The sequence below is a fragment of the Solanum verrucosum genome, unplaced genomic scaffold (assembly GCF_900185275.1).
Source record: "Solanum verrucosum unplaced genomic scaffold, falcon-dt-bn FXZP01000061.1, whole genome shotgun sequence".
Lineage (NCBI taxonomy): Eukaryota > Viridiplantae > Streptophyta > Magnoliopsida > Solanales > Solanaceae > Solanum > Solanum verrucosum.
In genome coordinates, this window is record NW_026020483.1 from 45,001 (window position 1) to 52,266 (window position 7,266).

At 30.9% G+C, this 7,266-nt stretch overlaps 1 long non-coding RNA gene across 1 annotated transcript in view; it reads left to right on the plus strand.

Annotated features, from left to right (window-relative positions):
• The window catches only part of LOC125809520 (uncharacterized), a 4,950-nt gene extending 342 nt beyond the window's left edge, over positions 1-4,608 (plus strand). Inside the window, exons 2-3 of the long non-coding RNA XR_007441808.1 lie at positions 3,021-3,095; positions 4,556-4,608. This is a non-coding gene — a long non-coding RNA (uncharacterized LOC125809520). The remainder of the gene's footprint in view (positions 1-3,020; positions 3,096-4,555) is intronic.
• The last annotated feature ends 2,658 nt before the right edge of the window (positions 4,609-7,266 follow it).

A 7,266-nucleotide genomic window follows, 5' to 3' on the forward strand; every position in this document is an offset into this window, starting at 1 on the left:
GAAGAATTAGCATTTTTGTATTTTAGAACTAGTTTAAACTTGAGAATATGTAATTTGAGGTTAAATTGAGATTTTTTTGGATTTGATTTTAGGACTAGTTAGTAAAGTGTTAATTTGAAGTTAGAAATTAGTAATTGAAGTGTTATGAGTAGAAGATGAATGTTTGAATGTCATGAACTTAATTAGAATTTGAAGTTGAACTTAGAATTTGAACATGAACTTAGAACTTGAACTTGAACTTGAACTTAGAATTTGAAGTTAAACTTAGAACTTGAACTTGAACTTGGAACTTGAACTTGAAATTAAAACTTGAACTTAGAATTTGAAGTTAAACTTAGAATTTGAACTTAGAACTTGAACTTGAACTTAGAAGTTGATCTTGAACTTAGAACTTAGAACTTGAACTTGAACTTGAAATTAGAACTTGAACATGAATTTAGAACTTGAACTTGAACTTAGAACTTAGAACTTAGAACTTGAACTTGAACTTAGAACTTGAACTTGAACTTGAACTTGAACTTAGAATTTGAAGTTAAACTTAGAATTTGAACTTAGAACTTAGAACTTGAACTGGAACTTAGAACTTGAACTTGAACTTGAACTTGAACTTGAACTTAGAATTTGAAGTTAAACTTAGAACTTGAACTTGAACTTGAACTTAGAACTTGATCTTGAACTTGAACTTAGAACTTAGAACTTGAACTTGAACTTAGAACTTGAACTTGAAATTAGAACTTGAACATGAATTTAGAACTTGAACTTGAACTTGAACTTGAACTTGAACTTGAACTTAGAATTTGAAGTTAAACTTAGAATTTGAACTTAGAACTTAGAACTTGAACTGGAACTTAGAACTTGAACTTGAACTTGAACTTGAACTTAGAATTTGAAGTTAAACTTAGAATTTGAACTTAGAACTTGAACTTGAACTTGAACTTAGAACTTGATCTTGAACTTGAACTTAGAACTTAGAACTTGAACTTGAACTTAGAACTTGAACTTGAAATTAGAACTTGAACATGAATTTAGAACTTGAACTTGAACTTAGAACTTAGAACTTGAACTTAGAACTTAGAACTTAGAACTTGAACTTGAACTTGAACTTAGAACTTAGAACTTGAACTTGAACTTAGAACTTGAACTTGAAATTAGAACTTGAACATGAATTTAGAACTTGAACTTGAACTTGAACTTAGAACTTAGAACTTGAACTTGAAATTAGAACTTGAACATGAATTTAGAACTTGAACTTGAACTTGAACTTGAACTTAGAACTTAGAACTTGAACTTGAACTTGAACTTAGAACTTGAACATGAATTTAGAACTTGAACTTGAACTTGAACTTGAACTTGAACTTTGAACTTTGAACTTTGAACTTTGAACTTAGAACTTAGAACTTGAACTTGAACTTGAACTTAGAACTTGAACTTGAACTTGAACTTGAACTTGAACTTAGAATTTGAAGTTAAACTTAGAACTTGAACTTGAACTTGAACTTAGAACTTGATCTTGAACTTGAACTTAGAACTTAGAACTTGAACTTGAACTTAGAACTTGAACTTGAAATTAGAACTTGAACATGAATTTAGAACTTGAACTTGAACTTGAACTTGAACTTGAACTTGAACTTGAACTTGAACTTAGAATTTGAAGTTAAACTTAGAATTTGAACTTAGAACTTAGAACTTGAACTGGAACTTAGAACTTGAACTTGAACTTGAACTTGAACTTAGAATTTGAAGTTAAACTTAGAATTTGAACTTAGAACTTGAACTTGAACTTGAACTTAGAACTTGATCTTGAACTTGAACTTAGAACTTAGAACTTGAACTTGAACTTAGAACTTGAACTTGAAATTAGAACTTGAACATGAATTTAGAACTTGAACTTGAACTTAGAACTTAGAACTTGAACTTAGAACTTAGAACTTAGAACTTGAACTTGAACTTGAACTTAGAACTTAGAACTTGAACTTGAACTTAGAACTTGAACTTGAAATTAGAACTTGAACATGAATTTAGAACTTGAACTTGAACTTGAACTTAGAACTTAGAACTTGAACTTGAAATTAGAACTTGAACATGAATTTAGAACTTGAACTTGAACTTGAACTTGAACTTAGAACTTAGAACTTGAACTTGAACTTGAACTTAGAACTTGAACATGAATTTAGAACTTGAACTTGAACTTGAACTTGAACTTGAACTTTGAACTTTGAACTTTGAACTTTGAACTTAGAACTTAGAACTTGAACTTGAACTTGAACTTAGAACTTGAACTTAGAACTTGAACTTGAACTTAGAATTTGAAGTTAAACTTAGAATTTGAACTTAGAACTTGAACTTAGAACTTAGAACTTGAACTTGAACATGAATTTAGAACTTGAACTTGAACTTGAACTTAGAACTTGAACATGAATTTAGAACTTGAACTTGAACTTGAACTTGAACTTAGAACTTAGAACTTAGAACTTAGAACTTGAACTTGAATTTAGAACTTGAACTTGAACTTAGAACTTAGAACTTGAACTTGAAATTAGAACTTGAACATAAATTTAGAACTTGAACTTGAACTTGAACTTAGAACTTAGAACTTAGAACTTGAACTTGAACTTGAACTTAGAACTTGAACATGAATTTAGAACTTGAACTTGAACTTGAACTTGAACTTAGAATTTGAACTTGAAATTAGAACTTGAACTTGAAATTAGAACTTGAACTTGAACTTGAAATTAGAATTTGAACTTGAACTTAGAACTTGAACTTGAAATTAGAACTTGAACTTAGAACATGAACTTAAAATTTGAAGTTGAACTTAGACTTGAACTTGAAATTAGAACTTGAACTTGGAACTAATTAGCTTGAATATATAACTAATTAATTTTAAAAATTAGATATGAACTTGAATTGAAAACTTGAACTTATTAAAACTTGAATATATATATATATATATATATATATAACTAATATTCTTGGATTTGAAGTTTATATATAACTAATTTTAGAACTTTTCGTGCTAGGCAACTGAGGAAGCTCAACATCTAAAAAAGTTGATATAAGACTATATTGCTTCTTTCATCGAAGTAGGAGATAAGGTTGGTGCTTCTAAATTTCTAAAGTTCAAGTACAATTGTTTTCAATAATGTGTTTGTGTCCATGTAGTATTGATACTTAGCTTTAAATTTAGAAATAATATATTTGGTAAGCATAAGTACCAACACTAGTTGATCCTATTGATGACAAAATTGATTTTCTTGCAAGATCGATTTGTGTCCATCTAGTGTTGACACTTAGTTTTAAATTTAGAAATAATAAATTTGTTAAGCATAAATATCAACACTAGTTGATCCTATTGATGACAAAATTGATTTTCTTGCAAGATCGATTTGTGTCCATCTAGTGTTGCTATTAAGCTTTAATTTAGGAATAATGTGTTTGTTAAGCATAAGTATCAATACTAGTTGATCCTATAGATGACAAAATTGATTTTCTTGCAAGATCGATTTGTGTCCATCTAGTGTTGACACTTTGCTTTAAATTTAGAAATAATAAATTTGATAAGCATAAATATCAACACTAGTTGATCCTATTGATGACAAAATTGATTTTCTTGCAAGATCGATTTGTGTCCATCTAGTGTTGCTATTAAGCTTTAATTTAGGAATAATGTGTTTGTTAAGCATAAGTATCAACACTAGTTGATCCTATAGATGACAAAATTGATTTTCTTGGAAGATCGATTTGTGTCCATCTAGTGTTGACACTTAGCTTTAAATTTAGAAATAATAAATTTGTTAAGCATAAATATCAACACTAGTTGATCCTATTGATGACAAAATTGATTTTCTTGCAAGATCGATTTGTGTCCATCTAGTGTTGCTATTAAGCTTTAATTTAGGAATAATGTGTTTGTTAAGCATAAGTATCAACACTAGTTGATCCTATAGATGACAAAATTGATTTTCTTGGAAGATCGATTTGTGTCCATCTAGTGTTGACACTTAGCTTTAAAAAGTTGTTAAGTTGTTAAAGTTATAAAGTTCTTAAGTTGTTTAGATAAATTAAAATAAATAATGTGATTTAGTTGGTGGATTTAGTTGTTGTATTAAATCAAAACTAAACTAGTTAAAGTTGTTATGTTGTTTGTATAAGTTAAAATAAATAATGTCGGTTTAGTTAGTGAATTTAGTTGTTGGAATTAAGTCAAAACTAATGTAGTTAAAGTTCAAAAGTTGTTATGTTGTTTAAATAAGTTAAAATAAATAATGTCGGTTTAGTTAGTGAATTTAGTTGTTGGAATTAAGTCAAAACTAATGTAGTTAAAGTTAAAAAGTTAAGTTTGTTTAAATAAGTTAAAATAAATATTGTGGTTTAGTTGGTGGATTTAGTTGTTCGAATTAAGTCAAAACTAAACTAGTTAAAGTTGTTAAGTTGTTTAAATAAGTTAAAATAAATATGTCAAAACTAGTTAGACTTAGAAAGTGGTTAAGTTGTTTAAATAAATTCAAATGTTATTTAGTTGATGGAATTAAAATTATCATTATTGTTTGTGTAGATGAATCCTGATCGTAGTTGGATGTATAATAGAAACAATCCTGGTCGAGCGGGTATGATTCCGAAGATAATGCATGTGAATGGATAGATGATGAAGAAACTTCCGAAGAGGATGAATAACAATTTGTATGTTTAGTTGGTGGATTTTTAGCTATTTATATTTGAGTATACTTTATGTTTTAGTAGTTTTAACGTTTGTTTGACATTGTGAAAGACTATTTGGATTAAGCCTTATGTTATGATAACTTTGTTTGATATATTTGTTCGACATTGTGACATTATTTTGTACTACTTTGTTTTAATCTTTATATTTATTTGATATAGATGGTAGATAAAGACAAGGGTAAATCAAAAAAATCCGATAATCCAAAAAAGAAATTTAAGGCCAATGCTATGAGAAGGCCCACTGGGGTTGTGATATCTGATGAGCCCTCTCAAGTTAATATTTCAAAAAGAGCCTCAGTTTCAACTAGTCACTCGACACACCAGTCACATAATGCCTTTATTCATGTGGCTCCACAATCTGGTTATACTATATCTACACCCACTGTGGTACCTAGTTCGGGTTACCAAACATTGCAGGGCTATTCACATCTTGGTCGTGGGTCTAACATACCATCATTTAGTGCTAGTCAGTGCAATAGTTTGAATACTAGTAGTGGATCAATTGGACTTTCCAATCTTCATATTGAATCCAATGGCTCAGAGCCTAATACTCCTACCACCCAGCACTCAGATGCACATGGTCCTCAGCCAGGCGATAGAGACAATTTTCGGAGACTCGTCATCGAGCCATTAGGATACAAGTATGATTTAATTATGTTTCATCTTTCATTTATCTATTTATATTTTAATTGATTGATTATTTTTGTTTACTCTACTTCGTCAATGAATTCGTATTTCAGCTTACGTCCGGATGTGGGTATGGCAAAGATTATTTTAAAGTGCATCGGAACTCACTATAATGGTGTGTATCCGAATTGGAGTTCGATTCCACTTAACAACCAAGGGCAGATGTTCAATGAATTTAAGGTAAGAATATATATAAATTAAATTCATATCATATACATTTAAATTCTCTAGTCATTTGAACAATAAATATTTAGTAATTTTTTATTACAGAAATATTATGTATGGGCTCCCGAACACGAGGATGACGTTCAAGTGAACTTCAAGCTTAAAGCTTCAAAGTTGCTTTCTAGCACATTTTGTGATTGTCGAAAAAAAAATACAATGCCTAAGTTTGTGTTTCCGGAGCGATGGGCTTTGTTACTGAAACATTGGAGTACTGATGAAAAATTTAAAAAGAGGAGTGAGATTGGGAAGATGGCTCGCGCATCAGAAAAGGGAGGCTCTTTGCACACTGGTGGAGCTATTAGCCAGGTTACTAGGAAGGAAAGAATGGTATACTTTCTTAATTTAGTAAAATAATTTTTTTTCTTTTTTGATAAGTACTTTTTGGAGATTAATGAGATCAAATTCTATATATGTTATTTGCAGGAAAAAGAGTTGGGTAGGCCGGTAGCTGTACCAGAGATGTTCAAGGTTACTCACGTCAAGAAGAGTACGAACCCCACAGAAGAAGAAAGATGGATTGAGCCACGTGCTCAAGAGACATATGTAAGAACTCCATTCAAACTAATTTTTTTTTCTTTTCCTTGTATATATTACATTCTTATTCGTAGAGTTCTTTGTTTAAATTACAGGATAGGTATATGCGAATATCTCAGGAATATCGTAGTACTCTACCTCTTGAGAGTCAGGACAGACCATTTACACAAGAAGAAAACGAGAATCTTTGGAAACAGAGTGCTGGTGAACCGATTAGAGGTTCAGTCTATGGCTATCCAGAAAAGGCGTATCAGAAGAAGAAGTCTTGGTATTGTGGTTCATCATCCTCAAGCTTTGATGGTGGGGATAGAGAGACAATATCTGCAATGGAGAGTAAGATAACTTATCTCAATGCCGAGCTTGCTGCTGTAGCCGAAAGAGAGAAGAAGAGAGAAGAAAGAGAGAAGAAGAGAGAGGAGCAGATTGCGGCAGCAAAAGAGGTAGAGAACAAGAGGTATGCAGCGCTTCAGGCCCAACTAACTTTTCTTTTTGAATCAGGAAATATTCTTCCTCCATGTCCGGCTAGCAGTGATGGATCTGATCAGGAGGGTGATGAGAATGATAAGGAGAGTGAGGGTGATGAAGAGTAGTTGTATCTATTTGACATTTTAGACTTCTATATTTTTAGAATTGTTTAATTTGATCGTATTTTAGTTTATTTTGAAGTTGGATGAAGTTTATTTTGAAATAGTTTGTATATGTTGAAAATATTGTGTTGTTTTGGTTTGATGAAGTTTATTTGGCTTTGGGTTGTTTTGGTTGGATGAATTTTATTTGGCTTTGGTTTGTTTTGGTTGAATGAAGTTTATGTGGCTTTGGGTTGTTTTGGTATAAATATGCAGGTGGGCAACTAAAAATTGTAGCAATTTGCTGCCTGTTTTGCAGCAAACAACCGACCTCCGGAGGTCGGAATTTCAACATTACAAAAATAAAAATACCGACCTCCGGAGGTCGGAATTTCAACATAACAAAAATAAAAATACCGACCTCCGGAGGTCGGAATTTCAACATAACAAAAATAAAAATACCGACCTCCGGAGGTCGGAATTTCAACATTACAAAAATAAAAATACCGACCTCCGGAGGTCGGAATTTCAACAT